We start from the raw sequence: 20,268 nt of genomic DNA on the forward strand, positions 1-20,268 counted from the left end.
TGCTTTGGGTCATTCTCATGTTGGAAGACCCAGCCTCGACCCATCTTCAAAGCTCTAACTCAGGGAAGGAGGTTGTTGCCCAAAATCTTGCAATACATGGCCCCGGTCATCCTCTCCTTAATACAGTGCAGTCACCCTGTCCCATGTGCAGAAAAACACCACCAAAGCATGATGCTACCACCCCCATGCTTCACATTAGGGATGGCGTTCTTGGCATGGTACTCATCATTATTCTTCCTCCGAACACGGTTAGTGAAATTATGATCAAAAAATTATATTATAGTCTCATCTGACCACATGATTTTCTCCCATGACTCCTTTGGATCAGTCAAGACAATTATGTCAGCAGTTATTTCACACCCTATATACTCTTATTAAGACTGCTGTACATCATGGCAACTCCTGCCCATGTGATATGACTCTGTATCAACTACTACTGTTAATACTGCTACTGCTGCTTCTGCTGCCCAGTCAAGACACCTATGTCAGCAGTTATTTCACACCCTATATACTCTTATTAAGACTGCTGTACATCATGGCACCTCCTGCCCATGTGATATGACTCTGTATCAACTACTACTGTTAATACTACTACTGCTGCTTCAGCTGCTGCTGCCGCCCAGTCAATACACCTATGTCAGCAGTTGTTTAACACTCTATATACTCTTATTCCTACTGCTGTTCATCATGGCACCTCCTGCCCATGTGATATGACTCTGTATCAACTACTACTGTTAATACTACTACTACTGCTTCTGCTGCTGCTGCCGCCCAGTCAATACACCTATGTCAGCAGTTGTTTCACACTCTATATACTCTTATTAAGACTGCTGTACATCATGGCAACTCCTGCCCATGTGATATGACTCTGTATCAACTACTACTGTTAATACTACTACTGCTGCTTCAGCTGCTGCTGCCGCCCAGTCAATACACCTATGTCAGCAGTTGTTTAACACTCTATATACTCTTATTCCTACTGCTGTTCATCATGGCACCTCCTGCCCATGTGATATGACTCTGTATCAACTACTACTGTTAATACTACTACTACTGCTTCTGCTGCTGCTGCCGCCCAGTCAATACACCTATGTCAGCAGTTGTTTAACACTCTATATACTCTTATTCCTACTGCTGTTCATCATGGCACCTCCTGCCCATGTGATATGACTCTGTATCAACTACTACTGTTAATACTACTACTGCTGCTTCTGCTGCTGCTGCCGTCCAGTCAATACACCTATGTCAGCAGTTGTTTCACACTCTATATACTCTTATTAAGACTGCTGTACATCATGGCAACTCCTGCCCATGTGATATGACTCTGTATCAACTACTACTGTTAATACTACTGCTGCTGCTTCTGCTGTTGCTGCTGCCGCCCAGTCAATACACCTATGTCAGCAGTTATTTGACACTCTATATACTCCTATTCCTACTGCTGTTCATCATGGCACCTCCTGCTCATGTGATATGACTCTGTATCAACTACTACTGTTAATACTACTACTGCTGCTTCTGCTGCTGCTGCTGCCCAGTCAAGACACCTATGTCAGCAGTTATTTCACACCCTATATACTCTTATTAAGACTGCTGTACATCATGGCACCTCCTGCCCATGTGATATGACTCTGTATCAACTACTACTGTTAATACTACTACTGCTGCTTCAGCTGCTGCTGCCGCCCAGTCAATACACCTATGTCAGCAGTTGTTTAACACTCTATATACTCTTATTCCTACTGCTGTTCATCATGGCACCTCCTGCCCATGTGATATGACTCTGTATCAACTACTACTGTTAATACTACTACTACTGCTTCTGCTGCTGCTGCCGCCCAGTCAATACACCTATGTCAGCAGTTGTTTCACACTCTATATACTCTTATTAAGACTGCTGTACATCATGGCAACTCCTGCCCATGTGATATGACTCTGTATCAACTACTACTGTTAATACTACTACTACTGCTTCTGCTGCCCAGTCAAGACACCTATGTCAGCAGTTATTTCACACCCTATATACTCTTATTAAGACTGCTGTACATCATGGCACCTCCTGCCCATGTGATATGACTCTGTATCAAGTACTACTGTTAATACTACTGCTGCTGCTTCTGCTGCCCAGTCAAGACACCTATGTCAGCAGTTATTTCACACCCTATATACTCTTATTAAGACTGCTGTACATCATGGCACCTCCTGCCCATGTGATATGACTCTGTATCAACTACTACTGTTAATACTGCTACTGCTGCTTCTGCTGCCCAGTCAAGACACCTATGTCAGCAGTTATTTCACACCCTATATAGTCTTATTAAGACTGCTGTACATCATGGCACCTCCTGCCCATGTGATATGACTCTGTATCAACTACTACTGTTAATACTACTACTGCTGCTTCTGCTGCCCAGTCAAGACACCTATGTCAGCAGTTATTTCACACCCTATATACTCTTATTAAGACTGCTGTTCATCATGGCACCTCTTGCCCGAGTGATTTGACACTGTATTGTCAATGTCTACTACTACTATTACAGCTCAGTCAAGACACCTGTGTCCCAATTTTTTGGTACACTATTGACTATTATGACCACTACTAATGCTGTAAAGTATTCCCCAAGTGTTTTTATGCTATGTATTACTATTACCACTACTGCTTGTAAATCGTGCCTGTGTGATACTTAGTGGGAATGCTTTAATAAGCATTCCTAGTATGGATACCCGTAAATGTATTAATCTTAATTAGTGTGAATGCTTTAATAAACATTTCCAGTATTGATATCCGTAAATTTAGTAATCTTATTATTCCTTACGTTTTTTGGTTCTGCGTAACTTCGGCATACTTTCAGCTATTGAGACCATTCAACTGTAAAAATGTTCGTCTCTTTCAGCAAATGATGGGACTTGTTCAAGTTTTTTCCTACTTTTTACACTTTTATAAATTTTTAGCTTTTAAGACCCTTTTTTTAACATTGAAGTCAATGAGAACATCCTTTTCCCCTTTGAATTCACATGCCCTGCCAAAAGTTTCAGCTACTTCATACTTTCACTGACACTGAAAAAACTGTAAAGCGGTCACAAAATATTTAGCTATCCGGCTATGACTTTTCAGATAGTTAGCGTTTACAATTTTTTGGTGAAAACGCAATTTACGTTTTGCGAATTTTTCACAAAAATGCGATAGGTTATAATGTAATCCTATGGAGGGGATTTAGAGTCTGTCATGTGACCTTAACATTCTAGATCTTTGTAATTAAAAATATCTTTACAAAAAGGGGAAACAAATTGGTCTCACGCCCACAAGATCTACTTTTCATACACAATTTTTATATCAAAACGTAGCTATGCTTGTCTGGTTTATGGCAATGTGATCAAGTCTGCGATACGTATTTTAGTTTTAGTTATTGGAGCAACAGCCAGAAATTATGTCTCATAGACTCTCATGTTAAATTATCTAAAAAATGTTGCTGCAGAACTCACAAAGACGCTCTTTTCTAAATCGCAGACATGGCCACATTTTTAAGTTTATCTACATAAATTTCATATCGATGCGTTTACAAGGGCCGTGTATTTCAAACGGTGTAGTCGTTGTATCAATTGCATGTACGTTTGAGGATTTATTAAGCTTTGTTTGGAGGCTTAAATCATGTATTAGATCTGTGAATTAAAAGCGTTTGTAATGTTATTTCTTTCTATAAATCACTTTCCTGACCTCAGTGCAATATTCCTCCTCACTGACCTGGGGGGGAGGGGAAACCTATTGAGGGGGGAGGGGCGACCAGGAAGTCAGCATACGCTATACTTTGCAGATAGAGAAAGAAGCTGTGTGTCCTAAAGATAGTGTAGTGGTTATGGTGAATGTCTTTGGCAAGGGGCTCACCAATTAAGCTATTCAGCATTCCCACTCGCATTTTCCTCAGGAAATGCATTGTCTAGTTATATTATATTTTAATACTCCTGCTGCTGCCTCCATGCTGAGTAAAGCTTCATGACCTCTCTGGCACAGCGGATCCACCAACAGCCTCCGCTACAAGCTACCAGACCGGATCTAAACAGCAAGTGTAACTATAACAATGAACCTTATGTTAAACACTGTTTTGCGGCATTTATACTGCAACCATTGGGCTGTCTGCAAGAGCTCATCTGCATTCTCTCTCTTTCTTGCTCTCCCTCTCTCTCTCTTTGTATATATATATATATTGTTGCTTTTGTTATGTTCATTTTTCAACTGTTTATTTTGTGTTCGTCGTGTCTGTGTCGTGTGCTTTAGTTTGTCCTAGGTTACTGTTAAATAAAATAATAGTATAAAATGTTTTTGCTTATTATGAAGTTAAATGTGTTGATGTTGATTTGTTTGATGTTAAGTTAGATGTGTTGAAAAACCTACAAATCTATCTCAAAAAGAAATTAAACATTTCCAAAAAATAATATTTATTAATAAAAACATAATTTCAGATATAACTCTGATTGAGCTTCTGAAGGCGCTCCAGCTTCTCTATATTTTTTAATTGCTGCTGCTCCAGCAGCACATTTTGCTGAATAAGGTAGCGGATCTGGCGCTGATTTGCCTGGATCCTCTGGTGGGTTGTCTTTATGAGCGCGGTCTGCCTCCTCATCTTTCCTGATACTGTTAGGATATAATAAAAAAAAAAATTGGATTTAAAATAACGTTACCAAATAAATAAAAATTTTTTTTTGCTTATTAATCAATCATTATCATGTGTATACACTTGTTATGTGTCTAACACATCCCGGGAGTGCAGAATTATTAGGCAAATGAGTATTTGGACCACATCATCCTCTTTATGCATGTTGTCTTACTCCAAGTTGTATAGGCTCGAAAGCCTACTACAGATTAGGCATATTAGGTAATGTACAACTCTGTAATGAGAAGGTGTGTGGTCTAATGACATCAACACTCTATATCAGGTGTGCATAATTATTAGTCAATTTCCTTTTCTTTGTCAAAATGGGCCAAAAGAAGGATTTGACAGACTCTGAAAAGTCCAAAATAGAGAGATATCTAGCAGAGGGATGCAGCACTCTTAAAGTTGCAAAGCTTCTGAAGCGTGATCATCAAACAAAAGAAGCGTGTGGAAAAACAAAGGTGCAAAATAACTGCCCATGAACTGAGAAAAGTTAAGCGTGCAGCTGCCAAGATGCCACTTGCCACAAGATTGGCCATATTTCAGAGCTGCAACATCACTGGGGTGCCCAAAAGCACAAGGTGTGCAATACCCAGAGACATGGCCAAGGTAAGAAAGGCTGAAAGACGATGACCACTGAACAAGACACACAAGCTGCAACGTCAAGACTGTGCCAATAAATATCTCAAGAAAGATTTTTCTAAGGTTTTATGGACTGCTGAAATGAGAGTGAGTCTTGATGGGCCAGATGGAAGAGCCCGTGGCTGGATTGGTAAAGTGCAGGGAGCTCCAGTCCGACTCAGACGCCAGCAAGGTGGTGGTGGAGTACTGGTTTGGGCTGGTATCATCAAAGATGAGCTTGTGGGGCCTTTTCGGATTGAGGATGGAGTCAAGCTGAACTCCCAGTCCTACTGCCAGATTATGGAAGAGACCTTCTTCAAGCAGTGGTACAGGAAAAAGTCACCATCCTTCAAGAAAAACATGATTTTCATGCAGGACAATGCTCCATCACACGTGTCAAAGTACTCCACAGCGTGGCTGGCAAGAAAGGGTATTAAATAAAAAAAAGTAATGACATGGCCTCCTTGTTCACCTGATCTGAACCCCATTGAGAACCTGTGGTCCATCATCAAATGTGGGATTTACAAGGAGGGAAAACAGTACACCTCTCTGAACAGTGTCTGGGAGGCTGTGGTTGCTGCTGCACGCAATGTTGATGGTGAACAGATCAAAACACTGACAGAATCCATGGATGTCAGGCTTTCGAGTGTCCTTGCAAAGAAAGGTGGCTATATTGGTCACTGATTTGTTTTTGTTTTGTTTTTAAATGTCAGAAATGTGTATTTGTGAATGTTGAGATGTTATATTGGTTTCACTTTTAAAAATAAATCATTGAAATGGGTATATATTTATTTTTTGGTTAAGTTGCCTAAAAATTCTGCACAGTAATAGTAGTCACCTGCACACACAGATATCCCCCGAAAATAACTAACACTAAAAACAAACTAAAAACTACTTCCAAAAAAATTCAGCTTTGATATTAATGAGTTTTTGGGGTTCATTGAGAACATGGTTGTTGTTCAATAATAAAATGAATCCTCAAAAATACTACTTGCTTAATAATTATGCACTACCTGTATACTTCTAGCATCAATACCATATTATGGTTCTACAATCTGACAGGTGCGCTTTATATGTTGTCCATTTTTATATCTACATTTTATTGTTGAAATGTTATTAATCATTGTGCACATATTTACCTTCCTGAACGAGGCTCACAGGACCGCTCTCTTCCTCCTGCTCTTCTGCTTGAGAAGTTGGGGTGGTGGGGGGGGGAAGCTCCTCAGCTTGCTCCTCAGCAGGAGCTGGGGTTGGGGAGTGGGAGGGCCCTGGCTGCTCCTCTTCATCCATCTCCTCCTCTGCCGCATCCTCCTCTGCCGCATCCTCCTCCTCCTCCTCATCGGCCTGGCGCCTTCTGCGCTTGGCGCGGATAACTGGCATTGGAGCTCCTATAATAACACAATGTTCATATATTATAAAAATGTTTTCTAATGACGTATGCAAATTCTGTGTACTCTGCTGTATTGTATATGAATACAAATTGATTTATATAGACAGTTAACCAATGGGACAATGTTATATTAAAGGGTCTTGTGGGCACTACAGGGGACTGAGCGTGAGCTGGGATGCAACCATGTTAAAATGAGCTGTTTTTGTCTACTTTGTTTTGTTCAGACCATCTCATGTTAAAAAAAGGGCCTGATGGAGCACACGGGATTACTATAACAACCCCACTCCTAACACAGGAATTTAGTGGTAATCTATATATATAAAACTCAACGTGTGTGTGTGCATAAATGTATGTATGTATGTATGTATGTATGTATGTATGTTCCAGCATCACGTACAAACGGCTAAAGATATTTATATGAAACTTGGCACACAGGTTACTTATATGTCAGCCACAAACATAGGATAGGTGGTTTAAACCTTACCCACCCCCACTTGCCATGGTCGGGGTTTTTCTTTAAAGTCCCATGCAAAGCAATGGGAAAATTATGTTCCCACATAACTTCTGTGTTCCTGTCTGCTGCCCCATGTCTTTTTTCAACAGTACTATGAATACCTTGGCCGGTGGTGATATATGTTAGCACAACATGGCATCTTGGTTAACAACATCTGACCTTACATGAATTACATATGACCTTACATAACTGTCACCAAAGGAGCTGCGGTGGCTCCACGCGATTGCCACTGCACTGACAACTGATTCACCTCTGCAGCTAGGGGTTCGGATCCCGCTCTCGGCTACCTGTGAATTGAGTTTGGTGGTCTCAGCCCCGCCCCTGGTGGGTGTGCTATGCGAGGTTGGGTTGGGAGGACCCCCTCACACCCGCCATTGCCAACCGGGGCATGGAGAAAGGTGGCAGATTGCCTCTGGGGGAGGCCTCCCAACTCCTGCAGGCCGGCTCCTCTCTCTTTCGAGTTCACGCACAAAATACACTTTTTTTTAAAAAAACATAACTGTCAACAATAACTTACCTGGATGATATTTAGCCCGAAGACGTCTGACATGAACCATTTGGCGCCTCTTCAGGTCAGACCACTTCTTAACAATGGCCTTGTGGTCATGTTGGCCGCCAAAGTCAGCGATTAGGGCGCTGACCACAGCCCTTTTCTCTGGCTGCCTCCGCAGCTCATCGTATCCTGTTTCCAGGAACTTCTGCAAGATGAAGAACAAAGTATATTGTAATACTTCTGTTGACAGCCTTATGGATATATGACGTAAATGTATGCTATTCAACAATTGGAAGCATTCTCGCCTTATTAATCAATGACAGGGGTAACATGAAAGATTTTATATCCTGCCATTTCGGTCGCCACCTTTTTTGCATAAATATAGCAGCCATTATCATTTGCATAATTATGAATATATTATTAACAACACAGGATACACGTATAGGGGAGATATGCGTTGCTAACTCTTTTCCCTGTCAGGAGCCTAACGCCCCGGGGGGTCAGAGACGGGACCTTTTTCGGAGGACCACTGACGTATGTACCCGTCGCAGTTTTTTGTGATGTCACTCTTTAGGTGTGTGCACATTTTTCACTGCATCCGGGTGGAGTTTTTGGGTTGTGTTTTGCACGCCACAGGCTTTTCAACAGGAAAAAAACAGCTGGAGGCAGAATGGTTGCAAAACACTACGTGTTTGTTACTTAACTCTGGGTTTCAAGACCAGTCCACCTCCAGCTGTTGCAAAACTACTACTCCCATCAGCCACGGTCTGTCAGTGCATGCTAAGAATTTTACTTTTGCTGCATCTAGGGTGCCACAGTTTAGAGACCCGTGCATAAAGGCCTGAAAAATGGGGGCCTGCAGAACTTACAATACTAGAAGTGCCAGCATTCCCAGGCATGCTGGAAGTTGTAGTTCTGCAACATCTAAAGGGCAATATGTATTCGAACGTCCTTGGGCCTTGAGGACACTGAAGTCAGGACGTTCGCATACGTCCTATGTCCAAAAAAATTTTAAATTCATTATGCTAAATAACAAGGAAAAGTGCCTAAATACACATTTGCCAACCAGGGTGTCTGCAGCTGTCCAGGCATGCTGGGACTTGTAGTTTTGTAAAAGCAGGAGACACATTTTTTGTGAAATACTAATATATGATCATATATACTAACTTTTAAACTAGACTAAAATGCTGGGCTGGGCTGGGACTTGTAGTTTTGTAAAAGCAGGAGACACATTTTTGGTTAAATACTAATATCTGATCATATATACTAACTTTTAAACTAGACTTAAATGCAGTTGAAGATGATGAAATAACAGTGGTCAAAATACTTACACAAATCAGCAACTTTTCCTCAGACTTAGTGAAATTGCTTCCAACCATGTTGCTGTGTGATTGCGCTGCGATCATAAGTTGGAAACTGGCAAGGCTCCAGGAAATGGTCGCGTGTTGTTCGCGTGTTGATTGCGCTGCTTGGACCGAGATGGGTCCATATGGCTTCGGCTGTATGGACCACAGTAACTCTTTTCCCTGTCAGGAGCCTAGGAGCCTAACGCCCCGGGGGGTCAGAGACGGGACCTTTTCGGAGGACCACTGACGTATGCAACCGTCGCAGTTTTTTGTGATGTCACTCTTTAGGTGTGTGCAAATTTTTCCTTGCACCGGGTGGAGTTTTTGGGTTGTGTTTTGCACGCCACAGGCTTTTCAACAGAAAATAACCAGCTGGAGGCAGAATGGTTGCAAAACACTACGGGTTTGTTACCTAACTCTGGGTTTCAAGACCAGTCCACCTCCAGCTGTTGCAAAACTACTACTCCCATCAGCCACGGTCTGTCAGTGCATGCTAAGAATTTTACTTTTGCTGCATCTAGGGTGCCACAGTTTAGAGACCCGTGCATAAAGGCCTGAAAAATGTGGGCCTGCAGAACTTACAATACTAGAAGTGCCAGCATTCCCAGGCATGCTGGAAGTTGTAGTTCTGCAACATCTAAAGGGCAATATGTATTCGAACGTCCTTGGGCCTTGAGGACACTGAAGTCAGGACGTTCGCATACGTCCTATGTCCAATAAAATGTTAAATTCATTATGCTAAATAACAAGGAAAAGTGCCTAAATACACATTTGCCAACCAGGGTGTCTGCAGCTGTCCAGGCATGCTGGGACTTGTAGTTTTGTAAAAGCAGGAGACACATTTTTTGTGAAATACTAATATCTGATCATATATACTAACTTTTAAACTAGACTAAAATGCAGTTGAAGATGATGAAATAACAGTGGTCAAAATACTTACACAAATCAGCAACTTTTCCTCAGACTTAGTGAAATTGCTTCCAACCATGTTGCTGTGTGATTGCGCTGCGATCATAAGTTGGAAACTGGCAAGGCTCCAGGAAATGGTCGCGTGTTGTTCGCGCAATTGCGCATGCGCGATCGAAAAATCGCAATCGCAATATGTATTTTGGTTAAAATATCATACATATTCGATTTCAGAGTGCTGCTACAGCAGTTTTCGAAATATCTGCAATAAATTTCGCATTCGCATGTTGCGATATTTCGATAAAATATCAGGAATATTCTGAGCCAATCAGAGCGCTCCTCCAGCATATCTCGAAATTGCGCAATAAATATCGCATTCGCATGTTGCGATATTTCGATAAAATATCAGGAATATTCTGAGCCAATCAGAGCGCTCCTCCAGCATATCTCGAAATTGCGCAATAAATATCGCATTCGCATGTTGCGATATTTCGATAAAATATCACGAATATTCTGAGCCAATCAGAGCGCTCCTCCAGCATATCTCGAAATTGCGCAATAAATATCGCATTCGCATGTTGCGATATTTCGATAAAATATCACGAATATTCTGAGCCAATCAGAGCGCTCCTCCAGCATATCTCGAAATTGCGCAATAAATATCGCATTCGCATGTTGCGATATTTCGATAAAATATCACGAATATTCTAAGCCAATCAGAGCGCTCCTACCGCAGTTATTAAAAAAATCGCAATTATTTTCGCATTCGCAATAGCGAAAAATCGCATTCAATTAATTTCGATAAAATATCACGAATATTCGAATTTAGCGAATATATCTCGAATATTCGAATATATATTCGAGATATATCGCGAAATCGAATATGGCATATTCTGCTCAACACTATTTGTGAGGCCTTAAGCAAAACTTAGACTCGGGGGCCCCACCATGCCCATAATGGGTAAAAGAAATTCAAGCAAATAAAAATGGCTGCAGAAAGTTGCACGGATCTATCCCACAGAGGTAAATTAGGCGGCCGCGAGGCCCCTGTGAGTGCGAGGCCTCAGACGACCGCCTAATTAACCACTTCCGGACCGCCGCATGTACATTTACGTCGGCAGAATGGCACGGACAGGCACATTGGCGTACCTGCACGTCCCTGTCTAGACGTGGGTCGGGGGTCCGATCGGCACCCCCCCGTATATGCGGCGGTTCCCGTGGCTTCAGGAGCGATCCGGGACGGGGGCGCGGCTATTCGTTTCTAGCCGCCCCCTCGCGATCGCTCCCCAGAGCTAAAGAACGGGGAGAGCCGTATGTAAACACGGCTTCACTGTGGCGGCGTATCGATCGAGTGATCCCTTTTATAGGGAGACACAATCGATGATGTCACTCCTACAGCCACACCCCCCTACAGTTGTAAACACACACGAGGTGAACACTAAATCCTACAGCGCCCCCTGTGGTTAACTCCCAAACTGCAACTGTCATTTTCACAATAAACAATGCAATTTAAATGCATTTTTTGCTGTGAAAATTACAATGGTCCCAAAAATTTGTCAAAATTGTCCGAAGTGTCCGCCATAATGTCGCAGTCACGAAAAAAATCGCTGATCGCCGCCATTAGTAGTAAAAAAAAAAAAAAACGATCCCCTATTTTGTAAACGCTATAAATTTTGCGCAAACCAACCGATAAACGCTTATTGCGATTTTTTTTACCAAAAATAGGTAGAAGAATACGTATCGGCATAAAGTGAGGAAAAAAACATTTTTATATATGTTTTTGGGGGATATTTATTGTAGCAAAAAGTAAAAAATATTGCATTTTTTTCAAAATTGTCTCTCTATTTTTGTTTATAGCGCAAAAACTAAAAACCGCAGAGGTGATCAAATACCACCAAAAGAAAGCTCTATTTGTGGGGGAAAAAGGACGCCAATTTTGTTTGGGAGCCACGTCGCACGACCGCGCAATTGTCTGTTAAAGCGACGCAGTGCCGAATTGTAAAAACCCCTTGGGTCATTTAGCAGCATATTGGTCCGGGGCTTAAGTGGTTAAAGAGCCCATACTGGACCCGGGCCCCAATTGGATCAGCGGGAGGGCCCCAGTGCAGCGCATCTTTGAAACTGGCCCATTTGTGTGTATTTCCCGCTTTCTACCACCAGGTGGTGCCATTGTCCAATGTGTGGATCGCATCCATTCACACGCTGAGTCCGCCTCTTCCCTTCCAGCAGCAGTGGATCTGCACTGCCTCCTAGTATCTAGTATAGAGAATAAGAAGAAGACAAGGCCAACGCTCGGCTTGTGGACCCGACACAACGGATATGTTATTCAGCCGTATGACAGCGAGATAAATCACAGTTCCCAGTGAGCTGAAATATTCTCTCTAAATATTCGCAAAAAAGGGGCAAGGTCCTTAACCTGCATAATGGTCCGGGTCTTAAGTGGTTAAATAAAAAAAATAGAAAACAGTAAAGTTTGCACATTTTTCTTTTTTATATGTTATAAAAGATAATGTCACGCCGAGTAAATTGATACCCAACTTGTCATGTTTCAAAATTGTGCCCAGACCGCATGCCCTCAACATGGGGGGGGGGGGGTTGCTCTGCCTCCCTCCCCACCCCATAGCACCTTGTCCCCATGTTGATGGGGACAAGGGCCTCCTCCCCACAACCCTGGCCTGCGGTTGTGGGGGTCAATGGGCATTCGGTCAATCGGAATTTGTAAGCTCCCTTTATGGGAAAAAAATTGTTATACTGTATTTATTGGCGTATAACACTCGCTTTCTTACCCTGAAAATAAAGGGTAAACTGTGCCTGCGTGTTATACGCAGGGGGCTGTGGAAAGGGTTTTCCCTGAAACTTCCCTCTTAAAGTTAGGGTGCATTTTATACCCCCTGTGCGTGTTATACGCCGATAAATACGGTATGTATCACTTTACCATCATAAATAAATGATAACGATGTTATCACTGAATAATAGACATGTGCACAGAATTTTTTTTTGTTCCGTTTCGTATCGTTCCGTAGGTTCGTTCCCGTTCGTTTTTCGTAAGACGCCCATTTTCCTGTTCGTTCCCGTTTGTTTCTCGTACGACGCGATTTTTTTCGTATTCCGAACGTTTCGTATTTTGGTTACCGTTTTATTTTCGTACATGCGGGATGGTTCGTTATTCTGTTTAATTCATGTTCGTTACTTGTTAGACAATAATTTTCGTGAATTTTCGTCATTTTGTACTTTCGTAAATATATTGCGGGATTCGCGGCACTTTCAACACGCGGCTCATCCATATTAACTATTGTTAAGCCCCATACACTTGGTCAGACTTTTTTTAACAACAAACATAAAAACGATTGTTTTACCGAACGTTCGTTCGTTTTTAAACTCCATCAGAAAACCATTTTTGGGTTCAAAAGTCTGGCCAACTGATCTCCCTTCAGACGAAAATCCACAGAAAAGTTTATTTGGCTTTACTGTACTACTCAGCACAAAAGAGAAGCTGCTTCACTAACTACACTCACTGTCCATTCAAAAAAACGAAAATGACATCTATAACAAAAGATTTGCATTCTGTATTTTGATTGAATCCTTTTTCTGTTCGTATGTTCATATGACATCTATAACAAAAGATTTGCATTCTGTATTTTGAAACCAAATTACGAACAGAAAGAAGGAATTCAGAATACAGAATACATATGAACATACAAACAGAAAAAGGATTCAAACAAAATACAGAATGAAAATCTTTTGTTAGATGTCATATGAACATACGACTGAAAATCAAAATACAAACAGAACAAGGATTCAAACAAAATACAGAATGCAAGTCTTTTGTTATAGATGTCATATTCGTTCTTTTGCCGTTTTGTCGTATTTTCGTCGGATCGTTCGTTCGTATTTGCGGTTGTTCGTTATGCGACTTATTCGTAATCCCGTCGTTTTCGTATTTTGGTGCTTAAATTTTTTCGTATGTACACATTATTCTGCGGGTACGAAAATGAACATTTTCGTACGAAAATAACATTCGTACAAACCGGAATGCACATATCTACTGAATAAGCAGAGATGTATAAATTGCTTAGGCCCATGAGGGGTGTAAAGGTAAGGGGGGGGGGGGGCTAAACACAGATTGTCTTCCCGGAGGATGTTATAAAGGTGATCACTTCTCTTATTTTCCATCCTTCGCCGCCATATTGGCCGGTTACCATACAATGAAGTCACATGGTGTCGCGGCATATTTCACATTCTTACCGAAGAGCTCACACTATTTTTCATTCATAGCCATGCCCCTGAGAAAACATGTTGAGTCTTATACCCAGCGCTCGATCGATCCCTCCACTGACATTCCACACGCAGCCGTCTGCAGCCCGTGGCTCTCTAGCTGATGAGGAACAACAAGAGTCCAAAGCATTTTTCTTGATGAGAAAAATGGGCGTTAAAAATTTAGAACCGGCTCTATTTTTTTCTCGTCGTTTTTCACGTCGTGAAAAACGGTCGCGTGTACGCTTTAACGACGGGAAAAAAATGCGCATGCTCAGAAGCAAGTTATGAGACGGGGAAATTAGCAAAAGCCGCCCAAAGGGTGGCGCCATTCAAATGGAACTTCCCCTTTATAGTGCCTTCGTACGTCACTGCGCTTTGCTCGAGCATTTTCTATCACGATCGTGTATATGCAAGGCAGGCTGGAGAGGAATCACGTCGAGAAAAACTTTTTTTTTTTTTATGACATGAATAACGGTCGTGTGTACGCGGCATAAGTCCGTTGGAATTTCCGATGGGGCACACACACGGTCGGAATATCTGATGAAAAAATTCCGTTGGACTTTTCCCATCGGAAATTCCGATCATATGTACAAGGCATTACAGTTAGCCAAATTTGAAAGCATTTTCCAATACAGCGGAACCTCTGATTGCGAGAACTGCGGTTTACGAGTGTTTCGCAATTCAGGCGTTTTTTTTTTTTAAATCTGACTCACTTTTAAAACATTTGGAGCCACTTTCCGAGTGTCTCTGAGCGTCTCCGAGTGTCTTCGGCGCCACCCCCACCTCCTGCCAAATGCAGTTCTGCATAGACAAGCAGTGACTGTTGAATGGATTATCTGAGTTTTGATTATTTCTTATGGGGGAACTTGCTTGATATACGAGTTCTCCTTCATCCAGAACAGGGGTACTTTAACCGCTTAAGGACCGTCGCACAACGATATACGTCGACAGAATGGCACGGCTGGGCACAAGGGCAAACAGGTACGGCCCCTTTAAGATCCCAGCCATGGGTCGTGCGCGTGCCACCACCGGCGCGCTCGCGACCTGGTCCTGAGCTCCGTAAATGCGCCCGCGGGATCCGCGGACCTGATCGCGGCCGGTGTCCCGCGATGGGGTCACAGAGCTGAAGAACGGGTAGGACGCCAATTTTGTTAGGGAGCCACGCGCACGACCGCGCAATTGTCAGTTAAAGCGACACGGTGCCGAATCGCAAAAAGTGACCTGGTCCTTTAGCAACAAACCTTTCCCCGTGCTTCCTAGTGAGACTGTCACCGATCATCTGTTCCCTGTCATAGGGAACGACGATCAGTGACGTCACACGCCAAGCCACGCCCCCATACAGTAAGAATCACACATTAGGTCACACTTAACCCCTTCAGCGCCCCCTACAGGTTAACCCCCTCACTGCCAGTGTCATTTTCACCGTAATCAGTGCATTTTTATTGCACTGATCGCTGTGAAAATGACAATGGTGCCAAAATAGTGTCAAAAGTGTCCGATGTGTCCGCCATAATGTCGCAGTCACGATAAAAATCGCTGATCGCCGCCATTAGTAGTAAAAAAAATTAAATAATAAAAATGTCATAAAACTACCCCCCATTTTGTAGACGCTCTAACTTTTGCGCAAACCAATCAATAAACTCTTATTGCGATTTTTTTTTTACCAAAAATATGTAGAAGAATACGTGTCGGCCTAAACTGAGGACATTTTTTTTTTTATATATATGTTTTTGGGGATATTTATTATAGCAAAATGTAAAAAAATATTGAATTTTTTTCAAAATTGTCGCTCTATTTTTGTTTATAGCGCAAAAAAATAACAACCGCAGAGGTGATCAAATACCACCAAAAGTAAGCTCTATTTGTAAGGGGAAAAGGACGCCAATTTTGTTTGGGAGCCACGCCGCACGACAGCGGAATTGTCAGTTAAAGCGACGCGGCGCCAAATCGCAAAAAGTGGCCTGGTCCTTTAGCAACAAAATGGTTCGGGGCTTAAGTAGTTAATACAGAAAACGGAGTGAAAAAAAAAAAGAAAGCGGGTTGCAGTAACTGCTTATGAAGTGTGAGCTGGAACTGAATTGAATTGGTTTCAATTTGTTAGTGTATCTAAATCTACTAGCGCATCTAACACTCCCCTCCCCCCCAGACTCACAATGGTGCAGTCTGCTGTGCCCCCTGTGCTCTTTCATCCAGTGTAGGGGGCCCTCTAATAGAGAAAACAGGATAGTGAATTGAATAGTAAATAAGCCCTTAGAATGTACATCGAACTTTAAAAAACCAACACGTGACCCACATGCCAGCAACCATGCAGAACCTAAACTGTAATTGTAGCTGGAGGAGGTTTCCGGTCATTTTCCGCCACATACCGTCCTGTTCTGAACAGCCCGTCCCGTGCCAGCGGGCAGACAGAGGTGGCCATTGTGCCGCCGGGCTAAAATCTGTGATTGAAATATACAGCGCGGCTCTCCCAGGGACAAAGGGGAATATTTACATGCGGAGCTCAGCGTGAATCAAACACTTGTTTGGAAAGAATGAATAACTTAGAATAAATGTTTGAAGAGCTGAAAGTTTTGAAGGATCTCAAGTGCTTCTGCGGCCTTCGGACAGAAGGAAGTCATAACGTCTTCTGGACGTCTATAATAGTGCAGATTTCTGTCCTCCAAAATGCTTCTGTTTTTTTTTATGTTTTGGTTACATTCAGGGCTGGACTGGGACAAAGATTTGGCCCTGGACTTCATCCAGGCCGGCCCACTTTCATTAAATAAAATGCTGGGGGGGGGCTGAGAGAGGGAGGGGGGCTGAGAGACAGGGGGGTGAGAGACAGAGGGGGGCTGAGAGACAGAGGGGAGCTGAGAGACTGAGGGGGGCTGAGAGACAGAGGGGGGCTGAGAGACTGAGGGGGGACTGAGAGACAGAGGGGGGACTGAGAGACAGAGGGGGGCTGAGAGACAGGGGGGCTGAGACACAGAGGGGAGCTGAGAGACAGAAGAGGGCTGAGAGACATAGGGGGGACTGAGAGACAGGGGGGATGAGAGACAGAGGGAGGAATGAGAGACAGGGAGGCTGAGAGACAGAGGGGAGCTGAGAGACCGAAGAGGGCTGAGAGACAGAGGGGGGGGCTGAGAGACAGAGGGGGGCTGAGAGACAGAGGGGGGCTGAGAGAGAGGGGGGCTGAGAGACAGAGCGAGGACTGGGAGACAGAGGGGGGGGAGCTGAGAGATGGAGAGGGCTGAGAGATGGAGGGGGCTGAGAGACAGAGGGGGTGGAGAGATGGAGGGGGCTGAGAGACGGAGGGGGCTGAGAGACGGAGGGGGCTGAGAGACGGAGGGGGCTGAGAGACAGGGGGGACTGAGAGACAGAGGGGGGGCTGTGAGACAGAGTGGGGGACAGAGAGACAGGGGGCTGAGAAACAGAGGGGGGGCTGAGAAACAGAGGGGAGCTGAGAGACAGAGGGGGGCTAAGAGACAGAGGGGGGGACTGAGAGACTGAGAGAAAAAGGGGGGCTGAAAGAGAGGGGGGCCTGTGAGAATGAGGGGAGGGCTGAGACAGACCACATAGCACTGTTCCTATATGCTGCCGTCAAACTGCATAAAAACTATCCCACTGAGCCATCGGCCCACCGGGAAACTCCCGGTAGTCCCAATGGCCAGTACATACCTGGTTACATTTTATTGTGGATATAAGGTGCTGAAACCCTGAAGTCCTCTTATACGGGGTCCCCAACCCCCGGGCCACAGACCGGTGCCGGTACATGGCCTGTTGGCAGCCGGGGTCACGTAGGCTGCACTGTAAGAGGAGTGACAGGCAAGCAGAGAGATGACATCATATCTCACCGCCCTCCCTACATCACCGCTGATCTGTCCTCACAGGCAGGCCATAAAAGGCTTTCAGAGGACCGGCGAGCACAGAGATTACATCATCTCTCACCGCCCACCCGGCATCACCGCTGTCCCGCCCTCTCTCCGGGATGGAACAACTGTACATGTGCCGGTTTACCCGCTCGGATGCCGTAGTGCCGGGGAGAAGCAGAGAGAAGAGTTGTGAGTCTTTCCGGCAAGTAACATGCTAGATTTGGTGGCAAGCGACAAGCTGCATCTGGTGGCAAGTGACTCTCATTGGCTGGGGAACTTCTAAGGGCTTCCTGGATGGAAATTTGTAAGTAGAATATATAGTGAGGGCCCCAAACCAATGGTTGTAGAGTCCAGGAAGATCTTTATTTGCTTCACACTAGGTTAACACAAGGTAATGCTTGAAACGCGTTGCGGAGGTATGGACACAAGCTCCCTCCTTCATCAGGCCTTAAAGAACCGTGACCTGGAATAATGGGACTTCGCTATTAAATAATTTGTAGCCTCGGAATTGCACCCAATGGCCCAGATTCAAGTAGAATTGCGCGATATTTGCGGGGGAGCAGGGCAACGATTTTGCCCTGCGCCCCCGCAAATATTTTGCGCTGCCCTCGATTCACGGAGCAGTAGCTCCGTGAATTGCGAGGGCACGCCGGCAAATTTGCCCGGCGTAAGCGCGCGCAAGTTAAATGATCCCGCCGGGGGCGGGAATCATTTAAATTAGGCGCGCTCCCGCGCCGAGCGTACAGCGCATGCTCCGTCGGGAAACTTTCCCGACGTGCATTGCGGCAAATGATGTCGCAAGGACGTCATTTGCTTCTAAGTGAACGTGAATGGCGTCCAGCGCCATTCACGTTTCACTTACGCAAACGCTGTGAAATTCAAATTTCACGGCGCAGGAAGGCCGGCTATACTTTAGCATTGGCTGCCCCTACTATTAGAAGGGGCAGCCTTGCGCTAAAAGTAGCCGTACGGAAACTCCGTACCTGGCTTGCGCGGGGCCCGCGCAAGCTTGTGAATCAGTGGTAGTATGCAATTTGCATACTACACGCTGATCACAATGGGAGCGCCCCCTAGCGGCCCCCGCAAGAATGCAGCCTAAAATCTGCGAGGCATAAGAGCCTTATGCCGCGCAGATTTTAGCCTGCAGTCGGTGTAACGAGGTTCCTGAATCAGGAGCACTCGTTACACCCGAGCAAGTAAGCACTTGCGCTGCGTAACCTATGGTTGCGCGGGCGCAAGTGCTTCTTGAATCTGGGCCAATGTTCTCTAGAATAATGACCGTATTTCACAAGAAAAATTACAAAACACAAACCATAACCGAAAAAGTGAATCATTGTAAAAGCGGAACACAAACCAGCAATCTGCAGCAACCGTTTGTATGGCAGAGACTGGCAGAGATGTTGAAACGCATCTACAGGAGCTTTTCATCAGAATAACTGCTGTCTAATATGAATCACTTCCCCTTTACACATGTGAATGTCCTAACTTCATTCCAAAGATGGAACTTCCGCTTAATCCACTCCTCGCCCCCTTACATGTCACATTTAGCATGTAATTTTTTTGGGGGGGCAGTGGGGGCTTCAGGAGGAGTGGGACTTCCTGTCCCACTTCCTCCTTCCGCCGAGGGGCTGGTAAGGCGAAAAGCTTAATCCCCTTATGGCAGCCCCTCCATGTAGGCGATCGCCTGTTCAATCGGACGGCGCAGCGCCACTAGCGCATGCGCAGTGACGCTCGCGCATGCGCAGTGGGTGCCCGGCCGTGAAGCCGAAAGCTGTCACGGCCGGGTGCCCACACTTGGAATGAAGATGCCGGCCGGAGAGGGGGGGAGAGGAGCGGAGGTTCACCGATTCTGGTTATCAGTAACCTGATTGGCTGAAGCGTCACCAAGGCGGGAGAAGACATCGAGGGACGTGGAAGGAGAAAGGTAAGTGCATTTTACAGGGCACAGCGGCGACAATGGGCACAGAGGCCACAAAGGGCACAGTGGCATCAATGGGCACAGTGGGACAAAGGGCACATTGGCATCAATGGGCACATCGGCGACAATGGGCACAGAGACGACAAAGGGCACAGTGGCATCAATGGGCACAGTGGCGACAAAGGGCACAGTGGGACAAAGGGCAAAGTGGCATCAATGGGCACAGTGGCAACAATTAAAGGGCACAGTGACATGCACAGTGGCAACAATGGGCACAGTGGCGACAATTAAAAGGCACAGTGGTGACAATTGGCACAGTGGCG

Source organism: Rana temporaria, chromosome 7 (genome assembly GCF_905171775.1).
Source record: "Rana temporaria chromosome 7, aRanTem1.1, whole genome shotgun sequence".
In the NCBI taxonomy this organism is placed as follows: Eukaryota; Metazoa; Chordata; class Amphibia; order Anura; family Ranidae; genus Rana; species Rana temporaria.